This window comes from Babylonia areolata, chromosome 10, assembly GCF_041734735.1.
Source record: "Babylonia areolata isolate BAREFJ2019XMU chromosome 10, ASM4173473v1, whole genome shotgun sequence".
Taxonomy (NCBI): Eukaryota; Metazoa; Mollusca; class Gastropoda; order Neogastropoda; family Buccinidae; genus Babylonia; species Babylonia areolata.
In genome coordinates this window covers 20252551-20275420 of record NC_134885.1, presented here as the reverse complement: position 1 = coordinate 20275420, position 22870 = coordinate 20252551, and the positions used below count along the sequence as shown (strand labels likewise).

Below are 22870 nucleotides of genomic sequence, written 5' to 3'. Positions count from 1 at the left end.
TGAAATCTGAACCGTCAACTCGTAAACATCCGTCAACCCGTCAACCCGAAAACACTTTTTACTCCCCTTACCCCGCGGGAGAAAAAAACTAAAACAAAACAAAAAACGTTCCACAAAAGATTAGAAACAACACCTTGAATCGTCATCCACACACAAAATCCGGAACAATCATTCATTTCACCGCACAGCAAAACATGAATTAATCCACCACTTGAAAATAATAAAATAAAATAAACAAAAAAAAAAGACGCCCACTATGACAGGCTCCTGCACCACCACCACACAACAGTATACGAATTCACCCGAATCGCAAGCTGTATGTATATGTACCTACTGTATGCAAAGTAAGTATACAGTATGTAAAGTACGGTCTGGGTAGGAGGGGGGCGGATGGCCCTCGCGCTGTGTGTAGAAGATTCAGTTCATCAGGGCATGCATGATAACGACACTCAAGCTCCCGAGAGAGAAAGTCCACCGAGGTACAGGCTTCACAAAAAGTTGAGGACCCCTTCATGACAGCAGGTGTGTTTTCGTAACATGTTAACAAATCGATAGATTATTTAACAGTATGCAGGCTACATCCTGATGGTCTGTCACTGACCTTTCATTGAATGCACAAACGGGGCTGTTTCACGCAGATGTGCACCATGGACAGTTTGAAAATTGCGTTTGAAAAATCGATCTTTCAGCCAAAATGCACGGTTATTCAGGTGTTTATAAACGACGGTTGTGGTTCTTCCACTGTAAAAACAACTAAATAAATAGATATATAAATGCATAAACAAGAAAAGAGCAAGATACATCTCTTCTTTCGAGTGACGGTCATTACAGTGAGCTGTGCACATCGCTGTCTTGATGGAAATTCTGCATCATTCAGTATCACTTTAATACATCCCCAAGAATATAACAGCCCAAGTTCCCCCAGTGGTCCTTAACTTTTTGTGAATCCTGTAAAATCACCACCATATAGATCTTCACACACACGGGAAAAACATCCACAGGTTTGAAAGTCCATTGTTTCACCTTCACCGACCACACGCACGCGCGCAAGATCGTTTAAAAAAAGAAAAAGAAAAAAGAAAAGAAAAAGAAAAAAGCAATGAAAAAAAAAGGTTTCTCGTTCCATCACGAATCGTGGTCAGGGTATGGATTCAGAGAGAGAGAGAGAGAGAGAGAGAGTGTGTGTGTGTTGCATTGTGTTGAAACGTAATGCTGTTTTGTCACAATAGATTGCTCTGTGTGAAATTCGAGCCCCTCTCCCCGGGGAGAGCGCGTCCGCACAATGTGTGTGTGTGTGTGTAGGTGGGTGGAGGTGTGTGTGTGACGCGCGCGCGAGTGTGTGTGTTATCTTGTTCTGCTGTTCATAGGAGAGCAGTGATGTAAACTACTTACAGACGACCGTCGCTCTAGAGAAACAAAGTGAAGCAACACTATCTCATATTGTTTGGCAGATTCATCTACTCACTGACCTCTATTGCTACAATGCTGGTACGACTGTACGAGAAGTCATAACATGGTTGAAGTTGGGCCATACACTGATAGATAAAAGAAATGTAGCTTGTTAACTTCAGGTCATGATCTCTGTCTCTCTCTCTCTCTCTCTAGCTGCCCCTGTCTCTTATCTCTCACATGCACGTACGCGCAAACACACGCGCGCGCACACACGACGGAGTTCTGTCGCACTAACTAATATAATAAAAAATTTATAATATTCATAGGATAGCGAAACTGATCTATCTTGTTGGTCTACGAGTCTCTTTCCCTCACTCATACAGCATGAGCAAGTTTAAAGTATCCCGCTGGTGTCTCAAAATAACTCTTATTTGTCGGACTGATAGACAGTATAATGATTATAAATATATATAAAATATAAGGGACAAAATGGGATACAGTTACGGAAAACCGATTATTTATTCACATAAAGGCCATTATACCAAATGAACAGGGCGCACCATCATCACACACACACACACACACACACACACATACATACACACACCCTTCCCCATCACCCCAAATGGACTTTATTTCCTACAAGTTTTTACAGCTTGTCAAGTGGAGCTGGGCAAGCCAGGGTCAGCAGTTTGGACCTTGTGGACAAAGCGCATCTGTGCTGCGTCCGTGTTATGCACAAAACAATGTATGCAAAAACGGACCGCTGAATCAGTGTACGTATGGAGAATTAACATACGCGCGTACATTCTCTCACTGCTGCTTGCTGTCAATGTCACCGTTATTACTGACGTTCACCTTCAATAATTAATATAATACATGAGTCGCAGTGAGGAAAGAGGTGTGTGTGTGTGTGTGTGTGTGTGTGTGTGTGTGTGTGTGTGTGTGTGTGTGTGTGTGTGTGTGTGTGTGTGTGCGTGCGCGTGCGTGCGTGCGCGCGACTCAATTTCTATTTCATTTTACTGTTTGGGGAAAAACATACAAAAAACAACATAAAATAACACACACACACACACACACACACACAAATGGAACAAGTCACCGACGGAGGGGTAAAAAACCCACGTGGGTCCACTGATGACACTGACTGGATTGAAAACTGTAAGGGTTTGTGTGTGTGTGTGCGTACGTGCGTGAGTGTGTGCGTATGTGTGTGGGGGTGGAGGGGCGTGGGGGGAGAGGAGAGTGGGGGTCAGGGGATGCCTGAATGGAAATGGGGACCTCTGAAGCCATCGTCCGAGTCAGGGAGTGTTCTAAAGGTTGAATCGTCGAATCAGTCAGGTTGGAAGCCCATCACCTACTGATGATCTGTCTTGACCCTCTGTGCGTGTACGACTCATTCTCTCTCTCTCTCTCTCTCATTCACCCACCACCATCACCACCTCCACACATAATTGTTTCTTTCAGACAGACGATTTTGTGTTCTATCACTAACAGCGAAAACATTAATATCTCTCTCTCTCTCTCTCTCTCTCTCTCTCTCTCTCTCTCTCTGTGACACTCTCACTCATTCACACACCATCCCCACACATACACACATTGTTTCTCTCGGACACACACCTTTCCCCCATCAAAAACTGAAAAGATTTTAAAGAAAGAAAAACTACTCTGTGTGTGTGTGTGTGTGTGTGTGTGTGTGTGTGTTCGTCTCCCCAGCCAGCCGGTAAAAGAATGAGTCACACAATCGTTTCCGCAATGTGTGTCCATTAACAATGCATGACATGTCTCGCTCACTCCCTGCAGCGAGCAATATAATTAGGAACTTACTGGGTCTGGGTCCGCCTGCACAACTGTCACTGACTCCGCAACGTCGGACATAATTCTTGATGGGCACGTTGTGGTGTTGAGGGGGGGGCGGGGGCTGGATATGAGTTTTGTGCCGAAGACAAGATGACTCCCGCGACGTTCCACGCACCAGCATAGACACTAAGCTTAGTCCATGGCACGAGGCAGCCGAGGCTCCTTTTTACACGGTCCTCAGTCAGTTTTTGCTGGTGTCACTCCCCATTGTCTGAAGTCTCTCTCCACTGTTTGTCAATAGTTCATCTTGGGCTGTCCCCTCTCTACTTTCTCCGACCTGCAGGTGACCAATCATGGCCTTCGCGAATTTTAAGAGGACCTGGATCCAAGTCGCGGCACGGTTTGCATTTCTTGTCGCAGAGGTGTGTGTGTGTGTGTGTGTGTGTAGGAGGGCGAGCGGTGTGCGGGGTGGAGGGTGGTCGGGGGAGGGGGGGGGGGAAGGGGTCCTCAATACATGTCTCGGCAAGCGGACACGCTGTTTGCAAACGATGGTTAATGCCAGAGGTCGATGGTATCTCTCTACCTGACATTTTCATTTGAAATAAAGTCAGGCATCTGGTGTCAAAGGCATTAAAAATTTTACCCTCAAATACTGGTCTTCAGCTGCCAAAATTTGCAGCCGGTTGTATGGGAGTGGGAACCAAAAAAATATGAGTAACAATATCAGTTTATATCTCAGGGGAAATTTCCTGCTGCTCCATATTTTGCCGTTTGTCAAAGAGATAAGATTTACGTGCTAATGTCTTGGCAATATAACGCTAGTGGTACAGTTGTTACTGGGAGGGGAAAAATCAGGCAAACATGCACCTGTCAGATCTATACTTTATTTGCGAGAGAGAGAGAGAGGGGGGGGAGAGAGAGAGAGAGAGAGAGAGAGTGCGGCACTTTGCAATGTCTGTGGATGTCTTATCATTTTTAACATGGGTGCATGACTGCACGTGCACAAAAACTAAAGCTTGACAAATAATCTCCAGTAATCTGCCATAGTGAAACAGCATCGAGATGTTGTCACTCACACTGAACGACGTAAGACATCACATGCCAGCAAATAAAATAATATGGTACAATATCTTGAAACCAGCTGAACACATGAATGATCCAAAGACCTGGAATTATGACAGCAACGTAATGTGTATCACAAAGAGGAGTAGGGGTGGGGGGTGGGGTGGGGACTCCTAAAGATGAAAACCGTTCATAAACCAAAGTATTTTGTGCTTACAATAAAGTGTCTTCACTTCTTCAATAAATAAATAAATAAATAAATACCACACAGGTAAACAGAACTTGTTTTAATTCACTCACGTTTAAACTCATTGAGGACTTGTTATAAGCAACAACAAAAAAGGGAAAAAGAACAAAAAAACAACAACAAAAAAACCCAATGCACTGGTTTCAGTTTCAATTTCAAATAAGCATCAAAGACTGTGGACTTGATCCACATATATGCTAGACCACATCAGCTTTTTATTTTTTTTTTATTTTATTTTTTTTCAAATTTAAAACTGGCACTAGTAAAAGAACTGTAACACACCATTTTCATTTTTGCATTATGTAAGGGTCTTCTTCTCCTTTATGCTTCTTGTTTTGTCTTTTGTTTGCTTCTTCAGCAGTTTTTTTAATTTTCTCTTCTCCCCACAGAACGGTTCTCTCCCACATACAGTACACATCACCTCCACACACATACACATGTATACACAACGAGAAAGGTTAAAAAAAAAATTAAAAAAATGCAACGGCAGCAGCAGCAGCTTAAATCTAAACAACACTGCAAAAAAGGTTTGCTGTGTGACAAAATGTGATTCCCATCTGCTCCACCTCACACACAAACATACATGTGTGTGCACACCTTCTTCCAGAATTTCACCACTCAGGATACATCCAACCCCTACTTCTCTACCTACCTAACCTCAACTAAATTTCACCTGGCAAAGCCAGGTGCCACACACATGCATGCTTGCACAGTTTCCTGAGAAATCCCAGACGACCAGTTATCACGTGGCAACACAGGTAAAACTGCTAAACGCTGGCACTGAAAAGAAGAAGCGAGGCATGCAGTCAATCTCCTTCCACACACCACGTGCAGAGCAGTCCACCACACCCCCTTCGCTCAAGACAGATCCATACATTGATCCATCGTGTTGTGCTGTGCTGTGCAAGGCGTTGACATTTCACCGCCTTTACCATCATCATCATCACCGTCATTGCCACCATCATCATCAGCTGGTGATCAAATGTCAACCAGAGACCATCATTCTGAGAGTTGGTTTGAAATGAACTCTTCTTCTTGTCCATTTCTTGTCAGTTCAGTTACAGGTTTCACTGTTCAAATTTGTTTCTCTTCCTTGGCTGGCTTTGTTTAAATCCCCTTTTAAATTCCCTGAAATGTGGTTCACACTAATTGCGCATGTATTCATGTACACTGTGTGTGTGATGTTTGAGAGAACAAACAGGTGAGGAACGAGGGTGGTAGGGAGTAGGCATGAGGATGGGAGGGATGGGGAAGGGGATGTGTGGGTGGGCGGGGTGATGGGGGTGTGGGGTGTGGGGGATGAGTAAAGCAGACAGACTAACAGGGGGGTGAAAGACAGACTGACACAAAGTGGGAAAGACTAGAAGACACAGAGATAGAATGACAGCTCTAAGAAAGACAGAGACCGAGAAGCTAACGATAAGGTGAGCGGAGACTCCTTCACTGATTAGCTCTGCATTCCATAATCACGTGCTACACGATTGTGCCTGACTGCTGTTCTGTATGCCATGCCCTTCCTCTGCCTTGGAAATGCATTAAAAAAAAGAAAGAAAAAAAGCATAAATCGATCTGTGCCATGGCATTATTTCCTCGGAAGCAAAACACATGACTTGTTCATCTTCATACTCTTAAGAAGAAAAACAGGGGGAAAATGAAAGGGATAAGAAGAAAGACACAGAGAGAGACAAAAACAGAGACAGAAACTGAAAGAGAAGACAGAGTGACTAGCAGTGAGCGGGACAGAGGCATGGAGAGTGCCAGAGAGCTCCAGACTAACACACACACACACACACACAGAAAGAAGAAGGAAGATAGCAACAAAAAAAAAAAAAAAAAAAAATAAAAATAAAAATAAAAAGGGAGGTTGGGGGGGCTGGGGGGGGGGGGGTGATGGGGGTGGGAGAAGAACAGAGACAAGAGGAGAAAGAGGAAGACAATGACACTGAAAGATAAAAAGGGTGAAAACAATATATAAAACATCCCACTGTGAAAACAACCTGACCTGAATGACGTCATATAAGACATAGAAAATGGATTCTGGGCGTAAAGAAGCCAGCTCCAACTGTTAAACACTGGCAACTCCAAGCATTTCTTCTCTCTCTCTCTCTTCTTTTAATGTTAATTTTTTTTTTTTTTACTTTCTTTTCTTTTTTGTTGGATGACACTGCATTTTACATGCCACTGCAGCCGGTCCTAGGAATCTTCCCAGATCATGCCGCTCAGCTAAATGTCAAGGGATCAGTTGTGAGATATATCAGCACTGTCAGCAAGTTTCTGTTTGATAACCAAAAAACCCATGAGGGAGTAGGCGCCAGGGCACCATGACAGAGTCCGTGAATAAGACAATGGTGATGAACTTCTGATGGAGTGTTCACCAGTGATCAGGGTTCAAGGCCCCATTTCGGTACAGTGTTGTGACGGGCGCAATAGCCGAGTGGTTAAAGCGTTGGACTGTCAATCTGAGGGTCCCGGGTTCGAATCACAGTGACGGCGCCTGGTGGGTAAAGGGTGGAGATTTTTACGATCTCCCAGGTCAACATATGTGCAGACCAGCTAGTGCCTGAACCCCCTTCGTGTGTATGTGCAAGCAGAAGATCAAATACGCACGTTAAAGATCCTGTAATCCATGTCAGCGTTCGGTGGGTTATGGAAACAAGAACATACCCAACATGCACACCCCCGAAAATGGAGTATGGCTGCCTACATGGCAGGGTAAAAACGGTCATACACATAAAAGCCCACTCGTGTGCATACGAGTGAACGTGGGAGTTGCAGCCCACGAACGCAGAAGAAGAAGAAGAAGGTACAGTGTTGTGTCAGATGGAAAGCCATTCTACTCCCAATATTTCCTCACATCACCCAGGTGTGAACAGGTGCCAGACTTCAGTTATGGAAGGTGAAAACGATGGTAGGAGAGTAATGGCCTCCTCCTCCTTCCTATGTCAAGCCCTAGACACAATGGAAAAGAATTCACTGCCCCAACGGCCATTAAAGGCAATGGGACCATTAACTTTTTTCACCCTGGTTTAAAGAGGGTGTACACCATCCCAACGCCGACTGTCCTAAAACCCTCTTGGCCGAGAGAGTGGGGATGTACTTGGGCAAGACACTCTCCACTATAATCAAATCCTAGCCCAAATAGTCGGAACAGCAGTTGCCTCCTCTGCTGTTCTGATGGTCATAGTCGGACACGACTGACTATCATATATACAGTCACACAACTGCTCTTCATGACTGCACTGTAATGGTTACACCTGTCCTTAGCTTAATCAGTATCATTCATTATTCATCAAAACTGTCAGTATTATGAACAAGTTGTCATTAACCAAGTAATGAAAGCTGTCCCTCCGATTCATACTTATTTTGCTTGTGTAGACTGGCCTAAATATATCAGTTTCCTACACATATTAGTCAGTTTCTAAGGATAAAAGTTAAAGCACAATTTACTGATGTTTGATACTTCTTCCTTTTATGGAAAAAGATATCAGGGCTTGGATGTATTCACTCCATTAAAAATACCTTTAATATAGCATGTCCTGCATCACCCAACAGTTTCAGGCTTGTGGTCATTTTAGGGAATCAATTTTGGGATTTACTATCAAGAGTGATAACAACAACAACAACAACAACAACAACAACACACACACACACACACACACACACACACATAAATGCAAAATCTGTTGTACTATATATATATATATACTTATATATATAATTATAATATCTGTTGTACCAAATACAACATATGCAATACATCTGTTGTGCCAAAGTAGTACTTTAAAAAAAAAAATTACAACACAGTACAACATGCAACTTGAAACCTCTTGGCTACAGGAGTCTGTCTGTTGCATTCCCGGGAGTTCCAACCTGTGAAGCTACCGGTGGTTTCTGCTGGAAGAGTTCATCAATGATTCATTGATGCATTGGCCACTTCTATTCTGGAAATGGATCTACGGCTCCCTTTTCCAAAGCAAGCAGGATCACAATCAAGTTACGCTCGGTTACAATGTATGCTCACCATCTGAATTCTGACAAAAGTTGTGCATCAGCACTCTGAAAAAGAAAAAAAACAACAACCAAAAAACCCAGCTGACTTGGATGTAAGAGTCCTGGTTTCAATTCCTGCTAGAACCATTCAGTTTTGATTCCACCGCCCCCACCCCCTAATCCCGCACACACTACAGAAAGCAAATGATTGAGCAAAAGGAACTGGGATGACACTTCACAGAAACAGCCTGGGAAACAAAGCTTTACACTAGAGTCAGACAGACAATTAGTGAATGACTGACTTACTAAATCAAAGATCATATATATATATATATATTAATTATTATGCATGAAACAGAAAGACTGACGCTTATGTGGCTGAAAAACTGACAAAGTGACATACAGGAATACTGTATACTGATATATGGTGATGGTGACAGCATAACACCAAAGACAGGCAGAAACTGAGAATGACTGAAACTGTGACAGAATGACATGTGTACACTGATGGCCAGGCAGACAGTATGACTAAAACCAGTAAAAGACAGACAGACCAATTCCACTGAGAGACAGAAACGCTGACAGACAAGGATAGACACACACTGGCAGAAAGAAACACTGACATGACAAAAAAAGAAAAAAAAACCAATTCACTGAGTACGAGAGACAAACGCTGACAGACATCGACAGACACTGTCAGAAAGAAACACCGACAGACAGACAGACACAGAGAGACTGGCAGACAGACCAACAGGCAGACTGAACCACTGACAGAGAGCCAGACAGACAGAAGGGCTGACAGAATGACACACAGTGATACACCGACAGGCACAGACAGATCAATCAGAGGGACTGACAAAGAGAGACACAGACAGACACAAACACATAAGGAGACTGGCAATGATGACTCCCACAGACAGGAAAAATATATATGCAGATTGAATCACTGACAGATAGGCAGACAGGCAAAAGGACTGACAGAATGACACACACACACTGACACAGACAGGCAGACAACAGAGGAACTGACAGAGAGAGACAGACAGAGACAATCAATGACAGAGAGACAGACAGAAAGACTGATGGACACAGACAGAAAGATAAGGCCGGCAGATGGACTGACACAGACAGACAGACAGACAGACACACACACACACACACACACACACCGACAGGCAGATTGGCTGACAGAATGACACACATTGGAACAGACAGGCCGAGAGACAGAAAGACTGACAGTGACAGAAAAATATTCAGGCAGAAAGACTGACAGAAACAGACAGACAAGCAGAGAGATGGACAGACAGACAAAAAGGCATGACCATGACAGACAAGCAGACAGACTAACAGACGGACAGAAAGACTGACAGAGAGACAGTCAGACAAACTGACAGACTGACATACGGAAACACTGACAGAGAAGCAGGCAGACAGGCTCAGACTGACATTAGTGACAAACACAGACAGTTCTTGAGACAGACAGACAGACAGACACTCAGAGAGTGACAGAGTGACAGGCAGACAGAAAGAACAGATGTGCACATGCTGTCAGACATACACACTGAGAGTCATAAGGACAGACAGAATGACACACTGACAGAAACACCAAGTGACTGACAGACATGTGAACAGACAGACAGACAGGCAGAGAGACATGCACACAGGAAAACTGACCGGCAGAAACACTGACATACAGACCAGACTGACGCATATTGACATAATCATGATACACATGCAGACAATTGGGCAGAAAAGACTTTGAACAAAAGAAACAGTAACAATAAAGTTCACACTGGCAACTTTGTTTAATAAACTGCATGCTTGAACCGTTTTTTTTGTTTTGTTTTGTCCCCCCCCCCACCCTTGTTCTGTTTCATGCAGTTATGATAGATAAGATATATATCTGACTGAAGATCCATCCACTCACCCCATGTTGCTGATCGGCTGCAACTGTCTGAAACACATGATGAAAAAATTGTTTCTGTTCAATAGAAATGCATGGGTATCTTTCTTTAGTTCAACATACAATGTATATCAACTTACAATGACTGCAGTGTGTGTGTGTGTGTGTGTGTGTGTGTGTGTGTGTGTGTGTGTGTGTGTGTGTGTGTGTGTGTGTGTGTGTGTGTGTGTGTGTGTGTGTGTGTGTGTGTGTGTGTGTGTGTGTGTGTGTGTGTGTGTGTGTGTGTGTGTGTGTGTGTGTGTGTGTGTGTGTGTGTGTGTGTGTGTGTGTTGGACGTATGTGTGTACAACTACATATGTGTGAGTGTACAAGTATCCTACATATGTCAGACAAATACAAACAACAGAGAAAGGCTACTGATCATGTGATGATACTGTTGACATCATCATTATGAATACAGTGCATTAACCACTTATGGACAGTCTGCATTGCAAATCAAAAGTAAAGCCAAATGACCAAGAAAACAGAACTTGATTTATTTCCTTTATAGCACCATAATATTTTTGTCAAACTTTATGCAAATGCGTGCACATGTTAGCATATCATGACTGATGATATATATATATATATATATATATATATATATATATATATATATATTATATTATATTACTTCAAGTGAGCACATGTTATGTGTGGGCTTGTGTAAACATGTCCACAATTAGTGAAAAGCCTCTGAAGTGTTTCCAAAACATACATGTGCATTAACTAAGTCAATGACACAAAATATGTTCAAGACATCCTTACATAACAACAACTACAATAAGAATAATCATCATTCAACATCATCACTGTTATACCACTAAGTACAGTAGAGTAATAATATTCCCAAGTCTTAGGGACTCTAGTTGGAGCTGCTGACTCACTATGGTTTACAATAAAATGCAGGCATGATTTTTTTTTAAAAGATAGTCAAAATAGCAAAATAGTTCATGTGTCATCCCACACAGTAAAAAGAACAGATCTATGTCACCCATACATATACAGGGCAGTGCAGACAAATGCCAGCTAAAAACAAATTCAATCAGCACACCCTAGCACCAAGTAATCCACCTCGGTCCCAGCCCAACCCCCACACCACATCCACAAAACCACATCAAATTTCATTTATTTAATTTAAATCTATCACAAATTGATACTCTTAATCAAACACAAGTCAGTTCACCATACAAAGTCAAATGATCTAAAACCTCTATACATGTGTAAAAACTACTAAAGTAGATAAACAGCAAGTGCTTAAAATGGTCCATACAGTGTCATTGACTCAAGTGCACAAACTTCACTGTTGTACTTGTTAATAACATGTTATTCATATTGTTTTAATGAATATAATGTATCAAATACACACACACACACACACACACACACACATACACACACATGCATCACAGCTTATAAATGTCTCATAGATTTGTGAAAATGCTTTAGGTAATTGGGTTTGCAAACTGCACACATGTACATTCTATCAGACTGCAAGTAAAATTTTCTAAGTTAGAAAGTGAAAACTTCCCATTGTGTTAAGAGTTTCACAGTGTTATTCAATGGTGCACTTGTTTTAAATTCAGGTGCCAGTGAGTTCCAGAGGCTAGCAACTCTAATTCTACAGCAATGCTAATGTTTGCTAACTAGCAGTACGGGGTCAATGATAATAATTTTTATTTCACAGTGTTTCAGTACCTGTCCCATCCTCACCTTTCTTGTCTAATTCATTTCTGAAACACTAAAACTTATGAATTAATACTCATGACATTACTGGTCACCTGTGCAGATAACATATAAGCTTATTATGTGCTATGCATTATACAAAGTATATTGAGATGGCACAAGATGCACCTCTAGCTGTTACCCATTGGCATTGTCGTGCATGACGTGCATCTGTTCCTATACATCAGTTTACAAAAGTGACTGACTTTAACCGCGTTATGAATAACAAATACTTAATCTGGTTTTTTACATACTATAGTCGGTGTACAATTAATTTGTCATCGATGGATGCTGTGTGAAAATTCATCAACTTTTTTTTAAGCTAAAAAAGTCCCTTAATCTTATGCTGCTGAAATCTCAAAGCCTAGCTACATTTCTTTGACAACACTGATAGTCCGATTCCGAATGAGTGTGATCAAAACCAGCAGTAAGTCACTGTCAGCAACACATCGTCTGCAACATCCTCAACAGGTCAAGAGACAGTCAAGAGATGCATCTGCCATGTAACATGCGTCATTGGAACAACCAATCTTTTCCAACGAGCCCATCGACTGTTGTACATAAACACATTCCCAGACAATCCAAAAATGCTCATAAACGACTTACATCGAGGTTAACGATGATACCAAGGTTCCAAACAAAACGATCTATTTCTTATCCCGATAGCTCAACTTGATGCAGAACGCAGACCGGAAGTTATTTGTATCCAACATCCAAAAGTGTGCATCGGAATCGGGATGCGGAGGCTGGCAGAAGCAGACGACGCTTAACGATACCCTGATTTGAGCGCGTTGCAGTTGTCACCCGTGAAAACCTTTATTCAGAAAAATAAACGGGATCCAGTTATTTTTGTCTCGTCTCTTCTGATATCAAGAAAGCAAGTGAATGGACTACCCTCCGAGTTAAAATTAACAAAAACAAGGCATTGTATCGATCGAGAGATGCACGTGCATCACCATTATCAACCGATTTTCAAGGGATGCGATGAACTCGTGATTCAGTTCGAAAATTAATCGGCGTTTGTAAATAAACACCACGAATAAGCATGGTGTTTACTGTTTCAAAGATTCAGTTGCTGGTGACATTGCTGCTCACTGCTTCAAAACATCAGCAGCTGTTGCTGAACGTGTTCAGCGGATGATAATTTATTTTCAAGCGTGCTTTGTCCGGGTGCCGACAGCGCATCATCCAGGGGAAGCAACTCGGAGAAATAAAACATATTTCCGTTTTTCTCGATGCGCCCCCTTGTTATACTTCTTTCGTTCCCACCACGTATGTCAGCTGCAAGTTTATTGTTGTTGACAATTTCTGTGTGCGTTCGTGTGCAAATTTGTGGGTTGTGGGAACTGGTGTGTATGTGTGTGTGTGTGTGTGTGTCGGTGTGCGCATGTGAATGTGTGTGTGTCACGGTGTGCACGGTGTATGTGTGTGTGTGTGTGTGCGTGCGTGCGCGCGTGTGTGTCTGTGTCTGTCTGCGTGCAGTGTGTGCATATTGAAAAAAAAAAAAAAAATGTGTGTGCATGTTGAGGTACTTGTGGCCTGGGAACTGATGAAGTGCAGATGGGACTTTCTGAACGCCCGCCTAAACAAAGCCAAAAGCATGTCAGCTTTCCCCGCCGGTTCAGTCAAGCTGTAAGTTGGCCACACTATTAGGTTACACACTGCCACTGACAGTCACTATAGCGGATACAAACAGAACAGGTGGGAAAAAAAAGGGGGGGGGGGGGGTCTCTTCTAGGCCAACGTATTGGACATAACGCCACATGCCATATGATCGGCAAATAGCCGAGCAATAGCACAGCCACACCCGGCCGACAGAAGGACATTAATAATTAGCCCAAATGTCCCGGCCAGATGTGCATCAGTAATCACTGGTTGTGATCCGTACTTGAAGGTAACCTCTTGGGCTTTGATCCGCTGAACTGCTTCATCAGCAGTCGGGTATTTCTACTGAGAACAGAACTCCTAAGGATTCCGGCCATGCCCAGTTTTGTTCATCAGCTTGCAGCTTGGGGTCAGGTCATGGTACACACACAGACGCGTACGCGGGACACACACACACACACACACACACACACACACACACACACACACACACTGACCGGCACCGCACTGACACACATACACACACACACACACACTGACACACACGCACGCACGCACACACACTGACACACACACACACGCACGCACACACACTGACACACACACACACGCACGCACACACACTGACACACACGGACACTTGTTAACCAGCATCGCTTCTTTTCTCAGTGCAATTCGTTCGACACGGCGTTAAGAAAAACGTGACGTCCGCTCTTCTCCACGTAGAAATCACATGGCACCTGCACCAGATGGAGCGGCGCGTGCAAATCAGCGTCTCTACACAGCTTGTCTGCCGTTAATGGTCAGTGCTAGTTTCAGTTTCAGTTTCAGTAGCTCAAGGAGGCGTCACTGCGTTCGGACAAAACCATATACGCTACACCACATCTGCCAAGCAGATGCCTAGACAGTTGCGCATGTCCAATCTGCCCGCCATTAGTGGTGCTGGACAATTGCACTTGTCCGCCATTGGTGGTGCATGATTATTGCGCTTGTCTGCCATTAGTGTTACGAGACAATTGCGCTTGGCTACCATTAGTGTTACGAGACAATTGCGCTTGGCTACCATTAGTGTTACGAGACAATTGCGCTTGGCTGTCATCAACAGTTCAGGACAATGACTGCGCTTTTCTGTCGATAAAGAGGTAGGCCAATTACGCTTGTTACATGATTACAAAATCCGCCGGCTTTTGAATATATAGTACATATATTTTGCGAAAATAAATGGAAAATTCTTCTTCTCTGTCATGGCTGGAAGACTGACAAAATACCTCAAGAAAATGAGTACCTGGATGTGGCAGTACAGTCCAGAAAGGTGGCTTCCCAGTTCCTGGCTGTGTATAACTTGCCACAATGATTTGGGATGCAATCCAAAGAGCAAAGGCAGATAAAAAGAACCTTGACGTGGTATGGCTGGATCTGGCAAATGCGTACGGGTCAGTTCCTTATGAGATGATCCAACTGGCTCTCGAGATGCACCATGTACCAACGAACATCAGGGAAATGCTGACTCGAGAAGTACTTCCGTGGCTTCTCAATGCGGTTCGCCACCAAGGAATACATGACAGATTGGATCAATCTGGAAGTGGGCATAGCCATGGTTGACTGACTGATTGATAATGATACTTATATAGCGCCTATCCTCGGTCGGAGACCAAGCTCTAAGCGCTGTACACATACGGAGTCATTAATTTTACACAACAGGCTGCCAACCTGAGTAGAGCTGACTGACGGCTGCTATATGTTCTTGTTTCCATAACCCACCGAACGCTGACATGGATTACAGGATCTTTAACGTGTGTATTTGATCTTCTTCTTATACACACGAAGGGGGCTGTGCAATTTTTCCAATTCTGTTCGTGCTGGCAATGGAAGTGATCTTGAAGGCCTCAATGAAAGGAACGGATCGTGCCGACCTCGGTCACGGATACCAGATACCTCCTTTGAAAGCCTTCATGGATGACACAACAGTCCATTCAACAAAAGAGGATGACACCCGTGAAATATTGAAGCGGTTGGACGAGCTAGTTGCCTCAGCCAGGATGAACTTTAAACCAAAGAAATCACGGAGCCTCTCACTGAGTAAAGGAAAGGTAGCTGAAACGGTCACATTCACTGTGGCCAACCAAGCCATTCCAACGGTGTCAGATGAACCAGTCAAGAGCCTTGGAAGATGGTATGATGAGTCCCTGAAAGATACAAAAAGAGGAAAGGAAACCAAGCAGACAGCAGAAGGCCTGCATGTCATAGACCAGTGTGGCCTTCCTGGCAAATACAAAGTGTGGTGCCTACAGTCTATGCTGATACCGAAACTCCTGGGGCCTCTCCTGACATATATCAGCTGTAGCACAGATCAACAAGTACACACGCAAATGGCTTGGTGTCCCGCCTGGTCTCACTGACGTGGCACTCTACTGTCGCCAAGCAAAGCTGAGGCTACCTCTGAAGTCCCTTGTCGAAGAATACGAGGTAGGGAAGGCAAGACTTCTCAGCATGCTCATAGGCTCAGGTGACAGTATTGTGAGATCCAACCAACCCAAGCTGAAGACTGGCAGAAAATGGAAAGTCAGTGAGGCAGTCAGTGCAGCGAAAGATTGGGAATGCTCAGTTGACCTACCAGAGGGGAAGAAACACCCGGAAATCATCAGCAAGAGCTGACATAGTACTACTCCACTCCAAGGCAACGAAACAAGCGATTCTGATTGAGCTCACTGTGCCATACGAAAGCAGAATGGAGGAAGCCCACGTCTACAAGACAGAAGAATGCTAGTCTAGCCAGCAGCCTGAGAGAATCTGGCTTCCAAGCCAAAGTCTCGCCATAGAGATTGATGCAAGAGGGTTTGTGGGCGTATCTGCCTACAGCCTCATGAAACAGCTGTCGATTTCTGGCAGAGAGAGGACATGGGCTCTCAAGGCAATGGCAGAAGCAGCAGAAAAGAGTTCCAGCGTACGATGGCTCAAATTAAATTTCCCTTACCAAACTAGGCGTACGATGGCTCAAATTAAACTTCCCTATGCAAACTAGGCGTACGATGGCTCAGACTTTAAAACGTCTGCCAGAAAAGGTGACTCAGTCCTGAAGTGGCGACCACCCTGGAGGCGCAGGTTCGAACCTGCTGAGGACCAGGAAAAAAGAAAAGATAAGGCGGCAATACAAGGGCATCCAGGAGTCATGACATGGGTGCGGCCCGGCCCCCTTAGAGTGTAAGGAGTTAAGGGCCGAAACACTTGACTGAGCGGGGCTTCTTCTCTGAAGACCTTGTACTGTCCAGCTCTCCCTAGTGTTTCTTATATATATATATATATATATATATATATATATATATATATATATATATATATATATATTGTTTCAAACATAAATTTGTTTTCATTTGTTTGTTTGTTTTTCACTCAAATTCTGCTCTAGCATTTCTTTCTTTTTTTTTCTTTTTCTTTTTTTTCTTAAACAATTTTTTTTTATACCAAAGCTTTACGAAAATCAAACGAAAGGTAAGAGTTGGAATAATTCGTTATGTTTGCGCTGCTGACTTCGTTTCGACCAACTGTGTTAACAATCATAACAAGAATACCTATTGTGTTCTTTCAAAATGTCAGTGAGGCACGGCTGCCTCGTGTGTAAGGGTTTCCTGGCATTCCCATTAACTCCAAGTTGGGAAAACTGACCTCTCGTGATTACCCATATTGTGTGCCATTGTTCGTAATTGCGCAATTCGGCTGTGGCGGCCGTTAGCAGCAAGCCCTCTGCACAATCTCCCCTTTCATTCTCCAGCTATTGGTTTCTGCACGCTTGTCTCCTTCTTGATTCTTGGTTTTTACACGCTTGTCTCCCTTTGTCCGCCTGATTGCGAGCACAAGCACTCTTTCGGACATGGGCCAAGGGCATGAAAAAAACAAAAACCAAAAAAACAATAAACAATAGAACCAGCGAAACGATACCAGTTGTTTACAGACATCCAGATGGTTGAGCTAAAGAGAGAGAGAGAGAGAGAGAGAGAGAGAGAGAGAGAGAGAGAGAGAGAGGACAAGACAACATTCTCGAGGATAATAGATAAGCATTGGCGCGCTTTTTTAAACAGCAGTCCCCGCCCTGAAACAGGATCTACACTACACAATACTACATTATATATGTCATTGCATGCGCTACACAATGCTACTTGAAGTCATAACATGAGAGAGAGAGAGAGAGAGAGAGAGAGAGAGAGAGAGGCAGACAAACAGACAGACAGAATGACAGACAGGCAGACAGACACAAAGAGAGAGAAACAAACAAGTGTCATGTGAAAAACATCTTCCTTGACCATCAGCCGTGGCAAAATGGGTAGCCGGTGTCGCCGCCACTGAGGACTGGAAGGACCAGAGGTTCGAGCCCAGCAGAAGTGTTTCCTGCTGGCCCGTGGCTGGCTCTAATGACAAGACAATTGAGGATCATTCACTTCAAAGATGCTTTCGAAGTGTGACTCTAAAACAGTCTCGTCCAACACGACTCAAGGTCTCGTTGATGCTGGCACATAATTAATGGAATGCAGCCTTGTCAAGCATTCCGAAACTGTCGATACCTCTCCACTTCCGTGCTTGGGGTGAGTCTTGTCAATGTCGTCAGTGTCGGCAGATTCATGGGGGGCTGTTGTTTGAGGGACGTGGTGGCGGTCTCCACTCTGGGAGGGACGCTCACTCAGTCTGGCTCCGCGACTAAGCCATTATTGTCGTTAGTAGGTGGTGTCCTAAGTACGTTAAAACAGAACAGGCACCACTGAACACCACCGAAGTGACTCAGCAGTAGTGCAGGGTCTCCTCTGGTGTGTGGCCTCCTGGCGACCTAACATCGATGGTTTCCTGTGGACTGCCGACGTTGGAACTGCGACGGACGAACCCGGGTGTGGCTGTGTATGGTGGAATCTAAATGAGCGGCGTGGGAGTAATGCCACTGAAACGGTGCAGATGATGGGGCAGCGATAAAAAAAAAAAAAAAAAAAAAAAAAAGCATTCCGAAACTGACCTTAAATGTACCACCATAGCGGCTTCTTCACCATCCACCCCATCATCGTATCATCATTCATCATCATTTAAAAAAAAAGAAAAATTCAGAAACCAAACACGCCTCTCCACGGTCTGTTCAATCCATTCACAGTGCGTGATTCAAACACCCAGTCCATTCAAAGTGGGTGATTCAAACACCCAATCCATTCACTGTGCGTGATTCAAACACCCAGTCCATTCACAGTGCGTGATTCAAACACCCAACCCATTCACTGTGCGTGATTCAAACACCCAGTCCATTCACAGTGCGTGATTCAAACACCCAGTCCATTCACAGTGCGTGATTCAAACACCCAGTCCATTCACAGTGCGTGATTCAAACACCCAGTCCATTCACAGTGCGTGATTCAAACACCCAATCCATTCACAGTGCGTGATTCAAACACCCAATCCATTCACTGTGCGTGATTCAAACACCCAGTCCATTCACAGTGCGTGATTCAAACACCCAACCCATTCACAGTGCGTGATTCAAACACCCAGTCCATTCACAGTGCGTGATTCAAACACCCAACCCATTCACTGTGCGTGATTCAAACACCCAACCCATTCACTGTGCGTGATTCAAACACCCAGTCCATTCACAGTGCGTGATTCAAACACCCAGTCCATTCACAGTGCGTGATTCAAACACCCAGTCCATTCACTGTGCGTGATTCAAACACCCAGTCCATTCACAGTGCGTGATTCAAACACCCAGTCCATTCACAGTGCGTGATTCAAACACCCAGTCCATTCACAGTGCGTGATTCAAACACCCAGTCCATTCACAGTGCGTGATTCAAACACCCAGTCCATTCACAGTGCGTGATTCAAACACCCAGTCCATTCACAGTGCGTGATTCAAACACCCAGTCCATTCAAAGTGCGTGATTCAAACACCCAGTCCATTCACAGTGCGTGATTCAAACACCCAGTCAATTCACAGTGCGTGATTCAAACACCCAGTCCATTCACAGTGCGTGATTCAAACACCCAGTCCATTCACTGTGCGTGATTCAAACACCCAGTCCATTCACAGTGCGTGATTCAAACACCCAGTCCATTCACAGTGCGTGATTCAAACACCCAGTCCATTCACAGTGCGTGATTCAAACACCCAGTCCATTCACTGTGCGTGATTCAAACACCCAGTCCATTCACAGTGCGTGATTCAAACACCCAGTCCATTCACAGTGCGTGATTCAAACACCCAACCCATTCACAGTGCGTGATTCAAACACCCAACCCATTCACAGTGCGTGATTCAAACACCCAATCCATTCACTGTGCGTGATTCAAACACCCAGTCCATTCACAGTGCGTGATTCAAACACCCAGTCCATTCACAGTGCGTGATTCAAACACCCAGTCCATTCACAGTGCGTGATTCAAACACCCAGTCCATTCACAGTGCGTGATTCAAACACCCAGTCCATTCAAAGTGCGTGATTCAAACACCCAGTCCATTCACAGTGCGTGATTCAAACACCCAGTCCATTCACAGTGCGTGATTCAAACACCCAATCCATTCACTGTGCGTGATTCAAACACCCAGTCCATTCACAGTGCGTGATTCAAACACCCAGTCCATTCACAGTGCGTGATTCAAACACGCAACCCATTCACAGTGCGTGATTCAAACACCCAGTCCATTCACAGTGCGTGATTCAAACACCCAGTCCATTCACAGTGCGTGATTCAAACACCCAACCCATTCACAGTGCGTGATTCAAACACCCAGTCCATTCACAGTGCGTGATTCAAACACCCAGTCCATTCACTGTGTGTGATTCAAACACCCAGTCCATTCACAGTGCGTGATTCAAACACCCAGTCCATTCACAGTGCGTGATTCAAACACCGTACACGACCTTCATTATTCGAATAACAGTAAAGTTTCAGAAACGTTGTATTTTCTACTTTTGCTTGTAACCCCCCCCCCCCCTTCCACCCACCATCACCACCACCACCCCCTCCTCATGATAACAGCAAGCAAAGGCAAAAACAACTTTTTTTTTTCAATGGGGAACACAAAAGTCAATAACTTTTCTTCATTAAAAAAAAAAAAAGTTAAAGAAAAAAGGTTAAAGATTAAAGGTCCCGAAGGCTTTTTACAGCAGTAACTTAAAAAAACTTCACATCCACTGTGTCTAAAGCTTGGCATAGGAAGGCGGAGAGCAGGGCCCACTCCTCTCCTTTAACTCCTTTAACCTTTCCCCGACCCAAAGCCGTCACGTTATCCTCACGTGGGTGGAGCAAGAAGGAAACTGGGAGTCAGGTGAAGTGCCTTTCCCAAGGACACGGCATCGTGCCGGAATGGGGTCTCAAACCCTTAATCCTTGGCGAACAATGGGTTAAGAGGCACGCACGGCACCTCTAATTTCGTCAACATGTTGCCTCTTGTAACAAAGTTGTCTGGGCTAAAAATCAGTGCACCTTTTACTTTCCATTTTCAGGTGTGTGTGTGTGTGTGTGTGTGTGTGTGTGTGTGTGTGTGTGTGTGTGTGTGTGTGTTCATGTTCGCGTGTGCGCATGTGTCTGTGTGTCTATAATACATACCAGAGTGAGTAAGCATGTACGTTCTTGCGTGCACACTCGTTTACACACACACACACGGACAGACACACACACACACACACGAACAGACACACACACACACACACACACACACACACACACACACACACACACACACACACACACACACACACACACACACACACACTTGTTCGGTCAAAACTGATATATGCACAAGAAGTATACTTCAGTGCATCGAAATATTTATTGAAAAAAATTCAAAGCATAGACTGCAGAGCATATAAACTGGCACTTGGCTTACCAGCCCATGCTTCCAGTAAGAAAACGTACAGTGCAGCGGGAGTATTACCATTAGAGGATCAAAGGGAACTTGCGTGTAGTAAATTTGTCTTGAGAAGTTTAACGGACGAAAATGATTTGGAATCAGAAATAACTCTCAAATCCGACCGCGATTTTCCAAAGAGAGCTAGATCTATGTCCTCTCATACCACACTGGGAACATACACGTCAAGTATTTTAATGAATTCCGGCGTGAATAAAACCCTACATTTTGCTAAAAGGTCTGTAGTATCACCTACACCTGTATGGGAACTTCAAAGAGCGCAATTTGATATCGATCACACTGATCTGACCAAAGATGACAACATAAATTTACTTACATCGCATTTACGAATCCATTTGGAAGAGAAATAACCTTATCATCTAAAGATATTTACAGACGGCTCTGTTGTAAATGATAGAGCTGGTGCTGCTTTCGTTATTCCAGACCTTAACTTTCAAAACCCATTTCAACTGGGAGAGAATAAGTCCATCTTCACAGCTGAACTCATAGCAATTCTAATGGCGTTAAATTTCATGATATCTTTTCCGAAAACTATATTTCAGATTCTATTTTGTGTTGATTCTAAATCAGTTCTTCACGCTATTTAACTTATAAAAGAAACGGTTAGAGTATGAACTCATTATTGAAATTAACCATTTGATTCACGAACTCTTACTAAGAGGCTCTCACATAACCTTTTGCTGGATTCCTTCTCATTGCGGTTTTTACTGTAATGAAAAAGTTGACATTTTGGCTAAAAAAAAAAAAAGGAGCTAGAAGCTCCACGAAGGAGTTAGATTTAAATATTTCGCTTTCACTACAGGAATGTTACACCATGGTAGAAAAAGTCCAATGGTCAAAATTTCAGTTTGAGGAAAAACACACCGATAACTCGGATTTACATAAGAACATAAAGAAAATGTATGGTTTCATGGGAAAACATTACTATAATGATTTTCATAAGAGGCAAATCATATTTCTCTAATCTGCAGATGGAAAATGAATTGCTTTAGGACAAAATATGTCAGTAATGTTTCGTGCATCTGTGGTGCTCACATAACAGCCGATAATATACCAACTTGCGATGTGTTAAAGTCTCAAATCCCTGAACTGAAAACATCTTCAGTGTTGACGATCTTCAGCAGTCCATTGCTAATGTATGACTTTTTCAACTCCTTGTTAAATAGTCCAGTTGGTTCGCTGTTATAGCTGTAACTTTTTTTAATTT

The 22870-nt window shown here is 43.6% G+C and overlaps 1 protein-coding gene across 1 annotated transcript in view; it reads right to left on the bottom strand.

Annotated features, from left to right (window-relative positions):
• LOC143286873 (rho family-interacting cell polarization regulator 2-like) overlaps positions 1-12861 on the bottom strand; it is a 115234-nt gene extending 102373 nt beyond the window's left edge. Inside the window, exons 1-2 of the mRNA XM_076594771.1 lie at positions 12765-12861; positions 10419-10445 (exon numbers count right to left, since the gene is read on the bottom strand). The gene's annotated coding sequence lies outside the window, so the exon portion shown is untranslated. The remainder of the gene's footprint in view (positions 1-10418; positions 10446-12764) is intronic.
• Between the last annotated feature and the right edge of the window lie 10009 nt (positions 12862-22870).